This window comes from Heteronotia binoei, chromosome 1 (assembly GCF_032191835.1).
Source record: "Heteronotia binoei isolate CCM8104 ecotype False Entrance Well chromosome 1, APGP_CSIRO_Hbin_v1, whole genome shotgun sequence".
Taxonomy (NCBI): Eukaryota; Metazoa; Chordata; class Lepidosauria; order Squamata; family Gekkonidae; genus Heteronotia; species Heteronotia binoei.
The window spans coordinates 15,086,917-15,105,121 of record NC_083223.1 but is presented as its reverse complement, the minus strand read 5'-3'; the positions used below and the strand labels follow the sequence as shown (position 1 = coordinate 15,105,121).

General features: G+C 43.7%; 2 protein-coding genes across 7 annotated transcripts in view; one reads left to right on the top strand and one right to left on the bottom strand.

The window, feature by feature from the left end:
• SUPT3H (SPT3 homolog, SAGA and STAGA complex component) overlaps window positions 1–18,205 on the top strand; it is a 436,825-nt gene that overhangs the window by 935 nt on the left and 417,685 nt on the right. The window lies entirely within an intron of this gene.
• RUNX2 (RUNX family transcription factor 2) overlaps window positions 1–18,205 on the bottom strand; it is a 439,127-nt gene that overhangs the window by 361,705 nt on the left and 59,217 nt on the right. The window lies entirely within an intron of this gene.

Here is an 18,205-nt window from a genome sequence, read left to right as displayed (position 1 = left end):
ATAAGGAAAGGTTGAAGGAGCTGGGGATGTTTCGCCTGGAGAGGAAGCGGCTGAGAGGTGATATGGTCACCATCTTCAAGTACTCGAAGGGCTGTCATTTATAGGATGGTGTGGAATTGTTTTCTGTGGCCCCAGAAGGTAGGACCAGAACCAATGTGTTGAAATTAAATCAAAAGTGTTTCCGGCTGAACATTAGGAAGAACTTCCTGACCGTTAGAGGGATTCCTCAGTGGAACAGGCTTCCTCGGGAGGTGGTGTGTTCTCCTTCCTTGGAGCTTTTTAAACAGGGGCTAGATGGCCATCTGACAGCAATGAAGAGCCTGTGAATTTAGGGGGAAGTGTTTGTGAGTCTCCTCTAGAGGTCCCTTCCAACTCTGATTTCTATGATTCCATGATTCAAGTGTAGAATGTCAGTTTGGAGACAGGATTAAAGGCCTAGTGCGGAATTGACATATGATTGTGTATTTCAGTGCTTCTGTTGTGCTTGTGGCTTCAGGGCAGTGGGCTTTGGTGGTAGCCTCCCTCCAGGCAAAGCTGGAATTTGGGGTGGCGTTGGTTGGAGATGAAGAGCCCCGTGGCGCAGAGTGGTAAAGCTGCAGTACTGCAGTCGGAGCCCTCTGCTCATGACCTGAGTTCGATCCCAGCGGAAGCTGGTTCAGGTAGCCAGCTCCAGGTTGACTCAGCCTTCTACCCTTCCGAGGTCGGTAAAATGAGTCCCCAGCTTGCTGGGGGGAAAGTGTAGATGACTGGGGAAGGCAATGGCAAACCACCCCGTAAAAAGTCTGCCGTGAAAATCTTGTGAAAGCAACGTCACCCCAGAGTCGAAAACGACTGGTGCTTGCACAGGGGGACTACCTTTACCTTTTTACCTTTGGTTGGAGATGCTTCTTGTGCTGCAAGGCAGTGAGGTTTTGGCAGTCTTTTCTCACAGACTACTTTACATGTTATATACCAGGGGTGGCCAAACTTGCTTTGCCTAAGAGTCACCTAGAATAAACGCCAGATGTTTGAGAGCTGCAAGACCTGAATGTCAGATGTTTGAGAGTGGAAGGAAGGAAGGATGGAGGAGAGGTGGAAAGAAAGCAACTTTAAATGCATTCCCAAAGCTGCCAACTGGCTTGGTTTGGAGAAATGATTTAAAGAGACAAATGCCTTCTCAGTTGAGGTTTTTGTGAGCCACACAATATGTGTGAAAGAGCCACATGTGGCTTCTGAGGTGCAGTTTGGCCACCTGTTATGTACTGATTTGCTTTTCAACCTGGTCTATAGGTTTGAATGGTTTTGTTCTATTGCAGTTGCATCTGAGGAAGTGTGGATGCACACAGAAGCTCACACCTGGAATAAAACTTTGTCAGTCTTAAAGGTGCCACTGGATTCAGACTTTAGATTCTACAGCATGTTATATGCTAATTTGCTTTTCAGTTTTGTCTATAGGATTAAATGTAGATCCATTCAAACCTCTCAGGGTTGTTCCTTTCTCCCAACAACCCTGTGTAAGTGTGTGAGTGGCCTAAGATTATCCTGCAAGTTTCCATAGATATTTGAGAGCCGCAAGACAGGTGTCTGATAACTGGAAGGCAGCAGGCAGGCAGGCAGGCAAATGGATGGGGGAGAGAAGAGGGAGGGAGAGGTGGAAAGAAAGCAATTTTAAATGAGTTCTCGAAGCTGCCGGCTGGCTTGGCTTGGAGGTGTGATTTAAACAGACCAAATGCCTTCTCCAGGCCAGATGATGGGGGTGGTGGGGGCTTTGAGAGCCACACAATATGTGTGAAAGAGCCACATGTGGCTCCCGAGCCACAGTTTGGCCACTCCTGGGTTAATTATCATTTTAATATTGTAGACATTGAAGAGACTTTAAAATAAGGTGAAATTTCTCACCCCCCCATAGGTTTCCATGTAAAACCATCACTACCCTGATTAATAAAGTCAGACTCTTATCGACTTTTAATAACTGCAGTCATGGTTCTGCCTATTTTCTGTGTTTTTGAATTGGGCGAGCAGAAATGGAATACTCGGATATTTGTATGTGCAAAGCACAACCACATAAGTTGAAATTATTAGTCACAGCGACTTGTAATATACCAAGTAAAATATGTAATATGCCAGATATTTCCATTGCTAGAGTACCCACAAATGCGACATCATGCATAATATAAATGCTATATACACTTAGCATTATATATACTAGAACAAAAAAATCCTTATTATACATAATGGGGGAAGGTACCAGCTAATGGGCAGGAAGGTATTGACTGGATCTTAGAAAAAACTTCGGTACAGTAGGAGTTGTTCAACAGTGGAATCAACTACCTAAGGGGGCGGTGAGCTCCCACTTGCTGGCTGTCTTTCAGCAGCAGCTGGACAAAGACTTGTCAGGGATTCTCTAGACCAGGGGTGTCGAACTAATTTGTTATGAGGGCCGGATCTGGCATAAGTGGGACCTTGTTTGGCCACGCTATGTGTGTCATAAAATGTAATGCCAGGTAGCAGAGATACAAACTTTATAAAGGACGCTGAGATTTTAAAAAACTTAAAACATGCTTAATTAAATCACAGTCTTTGGATTTGGCTCCCTGCAAAGCTTTGCGTTTAGGATAGCTTTGGGGAAGTTTCTCTCTCAGCCATGTATGTAAAGCGAGGGTGTGAAAGTTATGAATTTTGAAGAAATTGAGACGATCATAGACCACATTGAAGATCAGTAGTCAGATGTACAATGTAAATAATAATGTTATGTGTAAATAAATAACACTGTGTAAATGTTGTTGAGTTTTTAAAGGAGAAGGTGAATTACAGGCTCTTAAAGTAGAATAAATTAAAGCAAATTAAATTAAAGTAGGATAAAGTAAAAAAAGAGCCCCGTGGTGCAGAGTGGTAAAACTGCAATATTGCAGTCCTAAGCTCTGCTGACGACCTGAGTTTGACCCTGGCGGAAGCTGGGTTCAGGTAGCTGGCTCGAGGTTGACTCAGCCTTCCATCCTTCCGAGGTCAATAAAATGAGGACCCGGCTTGCTGGGGGGGGGGGGAAATTGTCGATGACTGGGGAAGGCAATGGCAAACCACCCCGTAAAAAGTCTGCCGTGAAAACATTGCGAAAGCAACGTCACCCCAGTGTTGGAAACGACTGGTGCTTGCACAGGGGACTACCCATTACCTTTTTAGGATAAGGTAGAATGGATTCAAATAGGATAGCTGTGTTTGTCTGAAGCAGCAGAACGAAGTTTGAGTCCAGTGGCACCTTTCAGACCAACAAAGTTTCATTCACAGTATAAACTTTCGTGTGCAGGCACACTTTGTCCGTTATCTTTAGGATACATTTAGGATCCCCGTGTTCATGGCCCAATTGTAGGGTTTAATCCACTGGGAGCACAGTAAAATACCTTTCTGCATTTTTTTAATATGCAAGAAAGTTTCCACGATTGCACCTCCTCCTTTATGCACTTGGACTTCACCCAGTAGTTTATGTCTATTTGGAACAATATGAGTTGCATAAACATGATTTACAAATGATAAAAATCTGTGTATGTGTAAAGCATTATGCATTCCAGAAAGGAAACATTTGAGAATGTGTTAAAGCCCAAATGTTGAAATATTAAGGGTGCATTGTTAAGGGCATTTGATTTCAGAATGTTTCCAGGCGTGAACTTGCTTGGTGGTTTACAACTTGAATTTAATGGAAACTGGCAATGGATATAGTTGATGAGGTGTTTTATGGAATGCCTTGTTTGAAATCCCCCCACAAGACTACCAGGCTCCCTTCCTCCCTGTTTTGAGCATTGTCTTACTTTTTTACCTTTAATGCCTCCTCTCAATAGAAGATGTTTTTTTTTATGAAGTTTGCCTCTGCTTTCTTTTAACATTGTGGTTTAACGTGAAGAATGTTGGCCTGCGTGTTTTTTATTCAGCCATCACCTGTCCATATATCCAATCTTTGCATTTGTTTCCCAGAGTTTTGGGCCAGACTTCTTATTTGTCTTATTTGGCGGGGGGGGGGGGGGGACAATCCTTTATTGTTGTGGCTGAAGGTTTTTCTAAGGTTCACATCTCCTTGTTTGTTTTCAGATCAGTGTTAAAATCCGAAGAGGGTCTTTCGTGGGCTTACTGAAACACGGAAGCGCTGTCTGAAATCAGCTCAGACAGCTAGTTGCATGTTAAACAGACGGTAAGCGGCAATTTAGTAAACTTACATATGTTTTAGCAATTATATTTGCGCAATAATCTTTGGCCATGATGAAGGGTTTGGGACTAATGGCATTTCTGCATGATCTCATAAAGCAATTAGAGAGGCTAGTGAATGCATTCCCAGGTGCTTCTCTGCGTCCCCTGGGGGCATATTAAGGCATAAGGCCAAGCTGAAGAAGTGTGATAATTCCCCAGAAATTAATAGTGTGGAATGTATGTTGCTTTTGAGAAATATAATACATGAAGTGGGGCGGGGAGAAGCAAAAGAGATATGTGCTTCCCCTTTTGCTGTGTGTTGCTGATGTGCTAAAGGTGGGGCCTTGCTCAGCGATCCAAAATTGATTTTTGAGTACCTTGCCTATGTATTATATCACACAAAAATAACCAAGATTGTGTCGCGACTCATTTGGTTTGTCTCCAGATTGTGTTGGATAATTTTCTTCAAGTGGAAGCCAAGGGATAATTTCCCCCTTGTTCCTGTAGACTTCAAAGCAATACAATGACAAAAAAAACCTAAAACAATTTATTATTGCTTCCCCCCCCCCCCCAGTGGTTCATCTTAGAGTTCACAGAAAGGAGTATCAGAATTTTTAGTGCTGCTTGTCTACTTGAGTAGATGGTGTGTGTTAGAAAGTTTTTGTACGCTTGCTGCATATAACAACTCCACTTGTAATTCCCACAGCGTGAAGAAAGGAAACGCATAACTGATGTAGGTGTGAAGACTTAGAACCCCAACTCCAGTTTTCTCCTGGCTTTCATAGCACTTGATCCATGTATTCATACCATTCTATATGGAAGAGAGTAAACATTATAAGTCACTTTGAGAAACTAACTGAAAAGTGGAACATAAATCTAATAACTGGTGGGAATCTTGTCATGGCATGGGTTCATTCCACAGAACACAGGAATGTTACATGCTCATTGAGAAATGAGAAAAAGTATAATATTGGTTTTAATTGCTCTCGGTACGTTTGCTATAAACTCTCAGGCCAACATAAATGACTGTTCTTCTTTGGCCTGCAATCCCTTGTCTGGGTTAATCTCAGGGTGCCTTCTTTTGTTACTTTTGTTACAGAGGAGAAGCAGAGGTGTTGCCTTTTCCATGTTGTGAAACCACAGCCAGGGGGTAACATGTCTTAAATGGTTTCCCTTAAAAAGTTTAAGCAAATGACAAGAAAGGGGTGGGAGAAGTATGTAACCAGAAGAGGTAAAGGAAAACTGTCACTGTTGATGCATGAAAAATAGTTCAAAATTCTAGTATCAGATTCACATTAAAATGATTTTTTTGGGGGGGAGGGTCAGTAATAAGCCATTCAGTGTTATAACTTAGCTTTTATCTACTTTTTAGAAAGGGAACCAATCCTATGAACTGCTACTGTAGCCAAACAGAGCCTATGTTTGGGCGTCAGCAGTGTTAGGCTGGTGTCACAACAACAGATGCAGTCAGGTCCAAGTGGGTAGCCGTGTTGGTCTGAAGCAGCAGAACAAAGTAGGAGTCGAGTTGTACCTTTAAGACCAACAAAGTTTTATTCCCCCTCATCTGAAAAAGTATGCATGCATACGAAAGCTTACATTCTGAATAAAACTTTGGTCTTAAAGGTGCAACTCGACTCCTGCTTTGTTCAACGGATGCAATTGTGTGTGGTTGTGTTTCTAGTCTGGCAGATGTCACTTAATATGAAGCTGTTACATGGCACAGTCATGAGAGGGAAGCAGCCATGGTAAAGTTGAGTAGGTGTGAACTTGAGACCTAATACTGTCTGTCTGTCTGGATATATGTATGTATGGGAAAGGCAATGGCAGACCACCCCGTAACAAAACGTCTGCCAAGAAAACGTCGTAATGTGATGTCATCCCATGAATCAGTAACAACTCGGTGCTTGTAGAGGGGACTACCTTTACCTTTATGCATGTATGTATGTATTACAGTTCTGTGCTATTCCATGCTATGTATACATATACGTATGTGTACATACATACATACATACACAAATAGGTGTGGAAAGGTAGCATGGAAATTGCCACCAAATAAAAACCATCTGCATGCAGTTAGACCAGGGGTGGCCAAACTGTGGCTTGGGAGCCACATGTGACTTTCACACATGCTGTGTGGCTCTTGAAGGCCCCACCACCCTATTGGCTAGCTTGGAGAAGGCATTTAAAGTTAAAATTGCTTTCTTTCCACCTCTCCCTCCATCTATTTGCCTTCCTCCTCATCTTGTGATTCTCAAACATCTGATGTTCATGTCTTGGCAGCTTTCAAACATCTGATGTTTATTTTATATGGCTCTTACATTAAACAAGTGTGGCCATCTCTGATTTAGACCTCCTTGATATTTCTGAAAACTTTCACCCTTCTGTTGTCTCCAGCAATTGCCGTTCTGCAAATTCCATCCACTTAACATACTGTACTGTAGCTAGATTGCCAGGCTGTGCGACTGTACTAACAACTTCTGGCTTTGTAATGTAATGCTTCTCTGCATCAAGCCACAAATGCAATTTGTGTGATTTGCCAAGAAGGCAGTTGATTGGGAACTGGTTATGTTTAGGAAGGAGCTGAACGGCCCCGGCTCTGAATGAGAGAGCTGATTTCATTAGGGATTCCCAGAATGAAATTGGTTGGGTAGATAATCATGTACCGCTGTGGGTGTGGCTGGAAAAATCCCAGACTCATGGGACATCCACATACTAGTAAATGGTATCTGGGAAGCAGGAATGGACATACGTTCCTCATAGTTAGCTGATGCTGGTAGCTTAGGAATTAGCACTGGTAGTTGTTGAGAGCTGGTTTGAAATGCCAGCTACCGAAAACTGAATACTCTTGCAAATGGTGGTACCTCTAATTATGTTACTTGGGATAGCTTTAATGTATGACTTGAAGTTAGCTGTGCTGATATCAGAATACGCCAAGTGTGAACCATTTTTTCCACATAGCTCAAGTGAACGCTGGTGGCCTTTTCTGCAGTGAATTATCCTGCTAATATACTGTTTCTTTAAGTATCCAAAGGGCTCTCTGATCTTTATAGCAAGGGTGTCAAATTCATTTGTTATGAGGGCTGCATCTGACATAAATGAGACCTTGTCGGGCCAAGCCATGTCAAGCCGGGCCATGTGTGTACCTATTTAATATTAAGTAGCAGAGATATAAACTTTATAAAGGACACAGACAAACACAATTAAATTTAAAAATAAAAACGTAAAAAATGTGTTTAAAACATTAGCACTTGTTGATCTTGAAGGTGTTTTATTTGTATTTCTCCCATGGGACCCAGGGAACTGGGCAAAGGAAGCTCTGGCTCTTTCCTTCCTTCCACAGGGTACCAGGAGGGGGAGGAGCCAATAGAAGGAAGAGAGGCTTGGCTCAGTAGTTCTGTGTGATTGAGAGAACCCAGCAAAGCAAGCTCTCCCTCTCCCCCTTCCTCCCAAGGGAGGAACCTCAGCCAATGGAGAAAATAGAGATTTTGCTCTAGCTCCTGTGCGATTGAGCATGCCTGGAAAAGCAAACTGATGCAGAAGGAAGCAGAGTACAGCCAGTTGCTTGGGGACCTAATAGGAGCCCTCTGGGGGCCTGATTTGGCCCCCGAGCCACAGGTTTGACACCCTTAATGAATGTTGTAGTTAAGAGTGGCGGACTCTAATCTGGAGAACCAGGTTTGATTCCGCACTCCACCCCATAAAGCTAGCTTGGATGACCTTGGGTCAGTAACAGCTCTCAGAGCTCTTTCAGCCCCCCCCCTCCCCAATAAGTCTACCTTGCCACAAAAGAGTTAGAACTTAAGGCTGCTATCCTATCTTTGGACCTTCAGGCTGTACCACACACAATAGCATTCAGTAATCAATTATTATAGGATAAAATATTTTTCAATATGAGGCTTTAATTGTCCACAGTGTCACACAATAGAAGGTCACCATTTCTTTTCTTTACAGTTTGTTTCTAGTACAGTCTCAGAATTTCCACTTGCTGGGATGGATTCAAACCATAATGTATACCAAATTTCACATTGGCATCAGGCTTATTTTTTTTTCTCCAACTTTTTGGTTTCTGCATATAAAGGAAGAACAAGATTTTATTTTCCCTTTAAGTTAACATGTAATTTACATTGTTTGTGCATGACGAACCTGAAGCTGTGTGATTGCAAGCTACTCTGTGCTGTTGCAACTGCCTGTAGAATCAGGATGCAGTATTTTGTGCCAGAATCTTTGCGTGCTGCTTATTGCAGAACCCTGTGTCTGTGTGTTTGTGTTTGGATTGTTTCAGAAGAGAGAATTAGAGAGATGCAATTTGGAATATTTGAAGTATTTAATTTCCTTAACATTTTCTTTTTGGTATGTTACCTTTCTAGATTGACTTGGATTAGAAATTTTACAAGTTTGATTACATCGTTCTTAATTTAGTTTAGTTTTAGGACACTTTGAATCTTTACCCCTTCATTTCCCTGCAGGGATCTTGCTATGTCTATGTACTGCAAGCTTGACGCAATGCCAAGACCCTTTCTATACTTGGACCCCCACCCGCGTTTCCTGTGAGTTTCTGTGTTCGTTTACCTTGCAAGGAAACCCTGGCAAAACAGCATCCAGATATCCTGGGACAATTGTGGGGCAAAACTGGGGTGAACTCGGTGTAATGTAGAAATGGGGGGTGGGCGGGGGTGGAACAAGATAAAAGCTCTCAAACATCTGACATTTATTCTATGTGGCTTTTACATTCAGCAAGTTTGGCCACCCCTGGTCTAGCTGATGAAAAGCCAGTTGCTATCAGAGGAACCACTTTCATATGCCCAGTATTCCATAGCCAAGGCTACCCCAAGACATCCGACTTCCACTGATGAACATGGGGCCCAGTCCTCTAGGAGTTCAATTAAATGAATGAGAGCTGTGCAAAAGTATTGAGTATCCAATCAGGCAAGTCTTTGGTGGCTCCAGCCAGTGATGATGCAGCTGTTCACGTGATGTTTCTTTGGCAGGAACTGGGTAAAGCAGAGTATTTTGGGATTGTCTCTGTGTCCAGAGACTCACGGTAGGCAGCTGAGCCAAAGAACAGGGGGAAAAAAATCATTGTATGCCTGTAAATTTGGAACCTGAAATCATGGTTTGGATTTGAAATTAGTACAAGCCGTATTATGTGCTGAAGTTTGAATAGAGGGGAAACTGTAGACCTAAGTACATGGCAAATGTTCCTCGTGTCCTATCTAAGGGCCCTGTGAGTTCTGTGCTTGAAATTAAATTCCCACAGGGCTTCTTTTGTAGCAGGAACTCCTTTGCATATTAGGCCACACACCCTTGATGTAACCAATCCTCCTGGACCTCGCAGTAGGCCCTGTCAGCTCTTGGAGGATTGGCTACATCAGGGGTGTGTGGCCTAATATGCAAAGGAGTTCCTGCTACAAAAAAAGCCCTGCTGAGACAGCAGTTGTCCTGCACCTTTTCCCTGACCTGAAGCAGCCCTAGAAGGGTTGTTTTCCTCATCAGGGAAACTGACATGGCAGCCTACCTGGGTGCTCCGGTAGAACAAATGGAGCAGTCCAGAGCTTTTTCAGATTGAGAAAACAATGTGTCTCTGTGTGGGAAATTTTAAGTCTCTTCTCCCCAGGTGCTGTGGTTCGTATCCAAATCCATCCCTGTCTGGAAGCTGAGTTCCAAGCATGGAACTAACAGTGCATGCGGGATGATCATGGAGGACTCAAGGGAAATGATGACATGTAGTTTAGGCCCTGTGTCTCACTGAGACCTTGGTGATGGTGATGGAAAGTGCAGTCTTATGTTGACCATGTAGGATTTTCAAGGCCAGAGACGTTCAGAGGCAGTTTGTCATTGCCTGCCTTTGTGTAGCGACCTTGGGCTTCCTTGGTAGTCTTCCATCCAAATACTAGGCAGGGCCAGGGTCATTTCGTAGAAAAAGAGGTGCTGGAGCTCATTAGCATAACTCATTTGCATATGCCACACAACCCTGATATCACCAGAAGGTGTGCTAAATTATATCAGCTGAGCATCTACCTTAAGTGGAGATCCAGTTTGGTGTAGTGGTTAAGTGTGCGGACTCTTATCTGGGAGAACTGGGTTTGATTCCCCACTTCTCCACTTGCACCTGCTGGCATGGCCTTGGGTCAGCCAGAGCTCTGGCAGAGGTTGTCCTTGAAAGGGCAGCTGCTGTGAGAGCCCTTTCCAGCCCCACCCACCTCATAGGGTGTCTGTTGTGGGGGAAGAAGATAAAAGAGATTGTAAGCCGCTCTGAGTCTCTGATTTAGAGAGAAAGGCGGGGTATAAATCTGCAATTCTTCTTAAAATGCTTCTTGAATTATAATTGTCCTAATAATCCTTACTCCCACCATACTTTTAAAATTACTTTCTCCTATGCGGCCAAAGTGGCATGATGGAGATTTCCATTGGTCTGCTTTATATGTTTTGGTTATTTTCCCATTTTTTGTGGGGAAAAATATGAGAAAGTTTGTCACATCTTCGAGTTTAGCAAAATTCTCATGGGGGTTTGAACAATGGAGCCCAGAAGTTTTTTTTGGGGGGGGGTGTTAAAAAAGGAAGAGTACAGTCAAATGTATATGTTCTGGAGCTTCAGTCCTGTGAGCTCCTGCCCCAAATGAGGCCTGGGCAGGCTGACCCTGCTTAGCTTCTGAGATCTGACAAGATCAGGCTAGCCTGGGCTATCCTGGTCAGTACACTGATTATTGTACCTTTTGACAACTCAAGGCTGAGCTTTTGTTCCTCTTAGAAACATTAGCCTGTGTCCAAAGAACTATCCTGCTAGTTAGGCATACTCTTCCTCCCCCCTCCCATTTCCAGATGGCAGACTGGCTTTGAAACTGAGTGGGCTCCCAGAAGCTGTTTGTGACTTTGGATGAGAGTTTGCCGTTCAAAGGGAGAAAAGTGTTGCGAAGCCAGTTCAGCATGTCCGAGCCTTCAGGATGCCTGAAGCAGCCCCTTGGATTTGGACCTTAGTGTTTGGAGTCACGCAGTGTGAAAACTCAGCCTGCGGTTCGTGACTTCTTTCGCGTGTGCAGATTTCATCATTTTGCAGCACACAGCCGGTGTATGTGTGGACTCGGCATCAAAGAATGGACTTTTCAATAGCTTTTGGTGTTGGGCAGTGTTTTAATGGAGAATAGTGGTGCTGGAGGAGACTCTTGAGAGTCCCTTGAACTGCAAGAAGATCAGATGAGTCAGTCCTAAGGGAAATCAACCGTGACTGTTCCCTGAAAGGTCACTGAAGCTGAAGCTCAGATACTTTGGCCACCAAATGAGAAGGGAGCACTCACTGGAGAAGACCCTATTGCTGGGAAAGACAGAAGGCAAAAGAAGAAGGGGATGGCAAAAGATGAGATGCCTGGATAGTGTTACTGATGTCACTAACACGAATTTGAGCAGACTTCGGAGGATGGTGGAAGATAGGAGGGCCTGACGTGACTTGGTCCATGGGGTCACAAAGAGTCAGACTCGACTGTGCGGCTGAACAACGACAAGTGTTTTGATTTGTGATTAAATGAGCTCTGAACTTATTGTACGAAAGCATAGCTATGTTTTGCTTCTCAGTTATAAAATGCATTGCTTTGAATGGGAGTTTCTGATTTGTCATGTGCAAGGGTAGATATAAAAACCAAGAACGCTTGGGACAAGCTCCGTACACAGTTACAGGCATCCATAACCCTCTCCCACTTTGTCAGAAAATGCCTGAGGCTAGGTGAAAAGAGAGACCACACACACGTAAACATATATAGCTGTTGATAAGCCATATTTATAAAGCTTTTACAAACACATGTTTGAAAAGCTGACGGATCTGTGGAATTCAAGGAATGTTTGTTCGGCGATTTTGGTCAATGAATTTACTGGGGGGGGGTTTATACCACACACAGACTCATTTCCCTGCAAGTGTTGTCCATTTCATTTTCTCTTGTGTAAACTGTGGCCTTGTCTTCTTGCTAGATGGGGGTTAGTAAATTATTTTTTTTTTAAAAGGATTCTGAAACTTCCTATCTAAATGCTGGTACTTCACATGAAATATAACTTTTGCTTACTCTTAAAATAACCTGCATTTGCTTGGAAGGAAGGCAGAAACTCTTAACACTGCAGTCTGAAGCAAATTGTATCCAGGGGTTGTTTTGTAGAAAAATAGGTGGTGGAGCTCATTCAGGGATTGTTATGCAGCTGCTCCTACTATTCAGTGGACAAGGTGGGGAGGAGGAGGGGGAACCCTCAGTAATGTTCAGGAGCTGTGAGCTCCTACTGAATCCGAGGCCTGGTTATATCTTATTAAGCCACTGACCAATGGACATAGAAGGTTTTTAGTCTACTTAGGATGGTTAAGTAAGAGGAGAGTTCTGAGTTGCAATTTCATTGATAAATTCACATGATTTCCTGCTTCTGAGAGAATCATATATGTGTGAAGAATCTTCTCTCATACACTCTTTCACCCACCCATTCACCCACCCCCAAAATTGTGTTATCTTTCGTGCAGCTTATGGGACATACTGAGTATAACTGACTATATAAATAATACCTTATTCAGTGCCTGTGGCCTTGGGTTAAGGTACAACCTAAACAGCAAAATCCTGCCTCTGTGGAGGTTCCTGTGCTTTTTTTTTTTTTTGTGCTATCACATCTCAGCTGATATATTAGGATCCCATGGGGTTTTCAAGACAAGAAACAGAGGTGGTTTGCTGTTGTCTCCCTCTGTGTGGCGACCCTGGACTTCCTTGGTGGTTTCCCATCCAAGTCCTAACCCTGCTTAGCTTCTGATGAGATCAGGCTAGCTTGGCCTACCCAGATCAGGCAATCAATCAATCAGTCAATAGCTCCAAAAGGAGAGAATGTGCTGAGATATAACTTTGTGGTCTTTGTAGGCTTTCTGCCCAACAGTTTGTGATGTTGCTCATATAACATCCGCTTTAGCTCTTTGTACGTGATAACAGTCTTCACCAGTGGTCCCTCTACGCTGACTTAGTGTGAGCTAGCTCACGGATGTGTAGCCTCCAGCTCACACATTTTTGCCTTAGCTCAGGAAGGATGACCCCAAAGAATAATATGCAGTCGCTCACAACTTTAAGGCCAGTAGCTCACAAAGTAGCATTTTTGCTCACAGGACTCTGCAGCTTAGAGGGAACATTGGTCCTGACATCAATGGTGAGCTGCTGGTGTGCCTGGCCACCGTGGGGAATGCACTGGCCATTTGTTCTGACGTGGGGAAGTTCCACCTGTATAGCGGTACATGTGAATTTGTTGACAAGTGGGCAGTGCTGCCAGTGGGAGCGCTTGAGATTGTCTTCACCTAGCAGGCATAACATGTTCAGGCAGCCCTTACTGGGCTTTCTTGCTCGAGACTCGTATGTTAGGGAAAATGTATACAACCACACGGTTATAGTGACCAAGTGACGAAATAGTATTAACAATAAAGCAACGTGCAGTTGCATTTAACAATAATAGTAATAACCAGCAGGGAGTCCCAATGTGCAGGGAGTCGACTTGAAATGTCCTGCTTCGATCATTCTTCATGCATGGGATGCTCCATTCATGCTAAACGTTGCAACCGCAAAATAAATTATAAGGTTACAAAGCACCACAAATATATATGTTACAAAAAGCAACAAAGGCAAACAAAGGCACATGATTACAAACAGCGTCACAATATACTCACAAAGTTTCCACACAGTATTGTGACGCTGTTTGTGATCATGTGCCTTTGTTGTTTTTTGTAGTTTATATATATTTGTGGAGCTTTGTAACTTTATAATTTATTTTGTAGTTGTATGTTTAGTACATAAGAACATAAGAGAAGCCATGTTGGATCAGGCCAATGGCCCATCCAGTCCAACACTCCGTGTCACATAAGAACAGAAGAGAAGCCATGTTGGATCAGGCCAATGGCCCATCCAGTCCAACACTCCGTGTCACATAAGAGAAGCCATGTTGGATCAGGCCAATGGCCCATCCAGTCCAACACTGTGTCACACAGTGGCCAAAAAACCCAGGAGCCATCAGGCGCTCCATCAGTGGGGCCAGGACACTAGAAGCCTTCCCAGTGTTCTTTGAAGCATACAGTGTCAACCACATATCCATAATTTTTTTGTGTATAAACAATTTTTATTGGTAACATATGGAATGAATGGAGCATCCCATGCATGAAGAATGATCGAAGCAGGACGTTTCAAGTCGAACCCCTGAACATTGGGACTCCCTGCTGGTTATTATCATTATTGTTAAATGGGGAGGGATGGTGACTCATTGGCAGAGCAACTGCTTGGTAAGCAGAAGGTCCCAGGTTCAACCCCCGGCATCTCCAACTAAAAAGGGTCCAGGCAAATAGGCGCGAAAAACCTCACCTTGAGACCCTGGAGAGCTGCTGCCAGTCTGAGTAGACAGTTTGGTGGTCGGAGAGCCAGTTTGGTGTAGTGGTTAAGTGTGCGGTCTCTTATCTGGGAGAACCAGGTTTGATTCCCCACTCCTCCACTTGCACCTGCTGGCATGGCCTTGGGTCAGCCATAGCTCTGGCAGGGGTTGTCCTTGAAAGGGAAGCTGCTGTGAGAGCCCTCTCCAGCCCCACCCACCTCACAGGGTGCCTGTTGTGGGGAGGAAGGTAAAGGAGATTGTGAGCCGCTCTGAGACTCTTCGGAGTTGGGGGCAGGATATAAATCCAATATCATCTTCTTCTTCTACAATACTGACTTTGATGGACCGAGGGTCTGATTCAGTAGAAGGCAGCTTCATATGTTCATATGTATGTTGCCTGAATCATTACCCTCTTGTTGAAGAGGCTTTTCACTGCTATCTGGCCACAGGTAGTCTGAAGCAGAGACAGTGTTTGATTTTTTTTTAAACACTTCTGTATTAACAGCAGAGAGATAGGGCAGACATGATATGGGAAAGGCGACGCTCTGCCTGCTGGCTCAGTTAGAGAGCATGAAGGCTGAAGATTAAGAACTTAGTAAACAGAGGAAGCAGAAATGGGCAAGGAATCTGACATTCTTTTCACGGATGAGTTTTTATCGCTATCATATGTTCCTCTATAGCGTACTTCCGAATTAATTGAAAAGAGAGAGTTCTGATGAGTTGATGACATCCTTTGCTTTGAACAGCGACGGTATGGCCTGCTCTCCAACTGTGACATTTTTTTAATTCCATTTTAAAGACTGATTCTTTCACGTCATTTGCTGTAGAACCAAGTTTGAGTCCAGTGGCACCTTCAAGACCGACAAAGTTTAATTCTGGGCATAAGCTCTAGGGGACTGCCTTTACCTTTTTATAAGCTCTTGTGCACACGCACGTGTCTTCAGATCCTATAGATACCATATATCTTTGAAAATAAGCACCTTTACAGTTTCCTAGCATATATTTAGTGAAAGTTGCCTACAGCTGGGGGCAGATTCAACTTGGGGCTTGCTTTCCTTCAGTAAAAAAAGTTAAAATATCAAGTTTATCGAGAGCCATCATGCTGTAGTGGTTAGAATACAAGACTAGAATCTGGGAGATAGAGTTTTAGAATCCATAGTCCGTCATGGAAGCTGGCTGGGTGAACTTGGGCCAGTTGCACACTCTGAGCCTAACCTACTTCACAGGGTTGGTGTGAGGATAAAATGGAGGAGGGAGAATAATGTATGAGCCCCTTTGAGTTGTTGTTGGGGACAAATATAGGGCATAAGCATCTAAACATAGCCGGCTGAAAATGAATCTATTGAAGATGGAGGACGACGGGCAGGGGGGCGGGTGTTGGGATCAGAGATCAGGCTCCCATCCTTCGATGGGGCTCCCCATTGGTGCCCACATCAGGGGTGAAGAGCTTTGGGGTATACCTGGATGCCTCTTTGTCTGTGGAGGTCCAGGTTACCACCACTACCAGATCTGCCTTCTTCCATCTGAGGAGGTTCAAGCAGTTGGTCCATATCTCATCCTCCTCCCCAGTGACCTGGCCACAATGACCTATGTGATGGTCACTTCCAGATTGGACTATTGTAACTCTCTCTACATGGGGCTGCCCTTGGCCCTGCTCCAGAAATTCCAGCTGTTGCAGAACGTAGCTGCATGGATGTTGACGTCATCACCTGGGTGAACACAGAGCCATCCTGTGCTGCGTGAACTGCACTGGCTACCTGTTGAGTACTGGATCCACTTTAAGGTGCTGGTAGTTACCTTTAAAGCCCTATATGGCCAAGGGCCAGCATACCTTTGGAACCGCCTCCTCCCATATGAGCCCCGCAGATCTTGAAGATCTGCAACCCAACACCTCCTGGTTGTCCCTGGACCCAGAGACGTCTGATTTACCTCGACTAGGACCAGGGCCTTTTCATTCCTGGCTCCTGCCTGGTGGAATGAGCGCCCCTTGGAGATCCAGGCCCTGTAGGACTGCTCTAGTTCCGCAGGGCCTATAAAACAGAGCTCTTCCTTCAGGCCTTCAGATGACTGCTGAGCAGTAGCATCATCTCTTTACAAATGCTATATTGCGTATATAATTGATAGAAAAAATAGGTTGGTCTTTTCCTGTCAATTATATACAGGGGTTACTTTGTAGAAAAATAGGTGGTGGAGCTCATCCAGGGATTGTTATGCAGCTACACATACTATTCAATGGAAAAGGAGGTGGAGCTCTCAGAAGGAGGAGGAGGAACTCTGAGAAAAGTTCAGGAGCTGTGCTCCTGTGAGCTCTCACTGAATCTGAGGCCTGATTATATATGCAGCATAGCATTTGTAAAGAGATGAATGGTGCGATGGCTATTGCTTAGCGTCCCCCCCCCCTTGTATTTACTCACGCTAAGTTCCCTTCCGCTCTCTTAGGCCTTCAATCAAGTTAGTGGGTGTCACCCTCTATTGGGCCTCCCCTCTTTCGATTCCAATGAGTCGGAATCTGATGGACCTTGGACTGATAGGTCTTCCCTGTTGAGGCAGTGTTTTTTACATCCAGTTTTTAAGCCTAGTCTGTATTTTTAGCTGCTTCTATGATAATTTGAACTTGTTTTTAGTTGATTGATTGTATGATTTTATGATGGAACCTGGCCTGAGCTTGGTTTGCGGAAAGGGTGGGCTAGAAATTGAATAAAACAAAATAAATTTTATGGTTAAACACTATGGACCTAGCTTCCAATATAGTACAATGCCACAAACTTTTTTTTTTGTATTTTTGTGTGTTTGTGTGTGTGCATGCATGTGAGTGTGTGCACCTGGAAGTCATGGTAACCTTTGATGACTGACCCCTATTGGGGGCATGGAGGATATTCAGAGAGGTGACTGAATAAAGCCTGCCCCTGCCTCCCCGCCCTGGTATTTCAAGGAACTCTTCCGTCTAAGGACTTGTCAGAGCTGACCCTGCTCAGATTCCCGAGATCTGATGAGATTGGACTTGCCTGGGCTATTCTAGTCAGGGCTCAACCAAGCAATGTTTTTGACTCTTCATTAGTGGCATTCAGGACCATCGTCTTTTCCCCAGATGGAATTATAAAACAGTCAGCTCTAGGCATTCCTAAACTGAGATTGATTTGATTTATGCATGGTGACTTTCTGATTTGGGCTGGAGTGGAAGCTACTTGCTCATCAACTTGCAAAATAACGGGTGTTAAATTGCGGACTCTGTGTGATAGCTTGCATGCAGATAGCTATAAATAACACTTTTATGAAATGAAACTTTTCCCCGTTTCCTTTCAAATTATTTGTATGAATACTAGCTTTTTCAGAGGAAAAGAATTTGGGAAATATCACGTAGATTTAGCTAGAACCTCATAATTACTAGTTTTAAATAGTGTTAATCAAATGTTATCCTCTTTTTACGGGGGTCCGTATATAAATGAAAGCATGTTGAAGTAATCTGCCGTCCCATCTGAACATCTGAATTCATTTTGCAGTATATGGCATGCAGCTGCATTTAAATTCAAAGCAAAAACAACTGCAGTACATTGACCCATTGAATATTACAGTAGGGTTTGAGTTCCACGTTAGTCGGATTTATTGTAGAAAATTGATTTGATTGCTTCTGCTCTTGGCTTTTGCTTTTTTTTAAACGTCCGGAAGAAAGGAAATAGGGCATGCATATAATGTG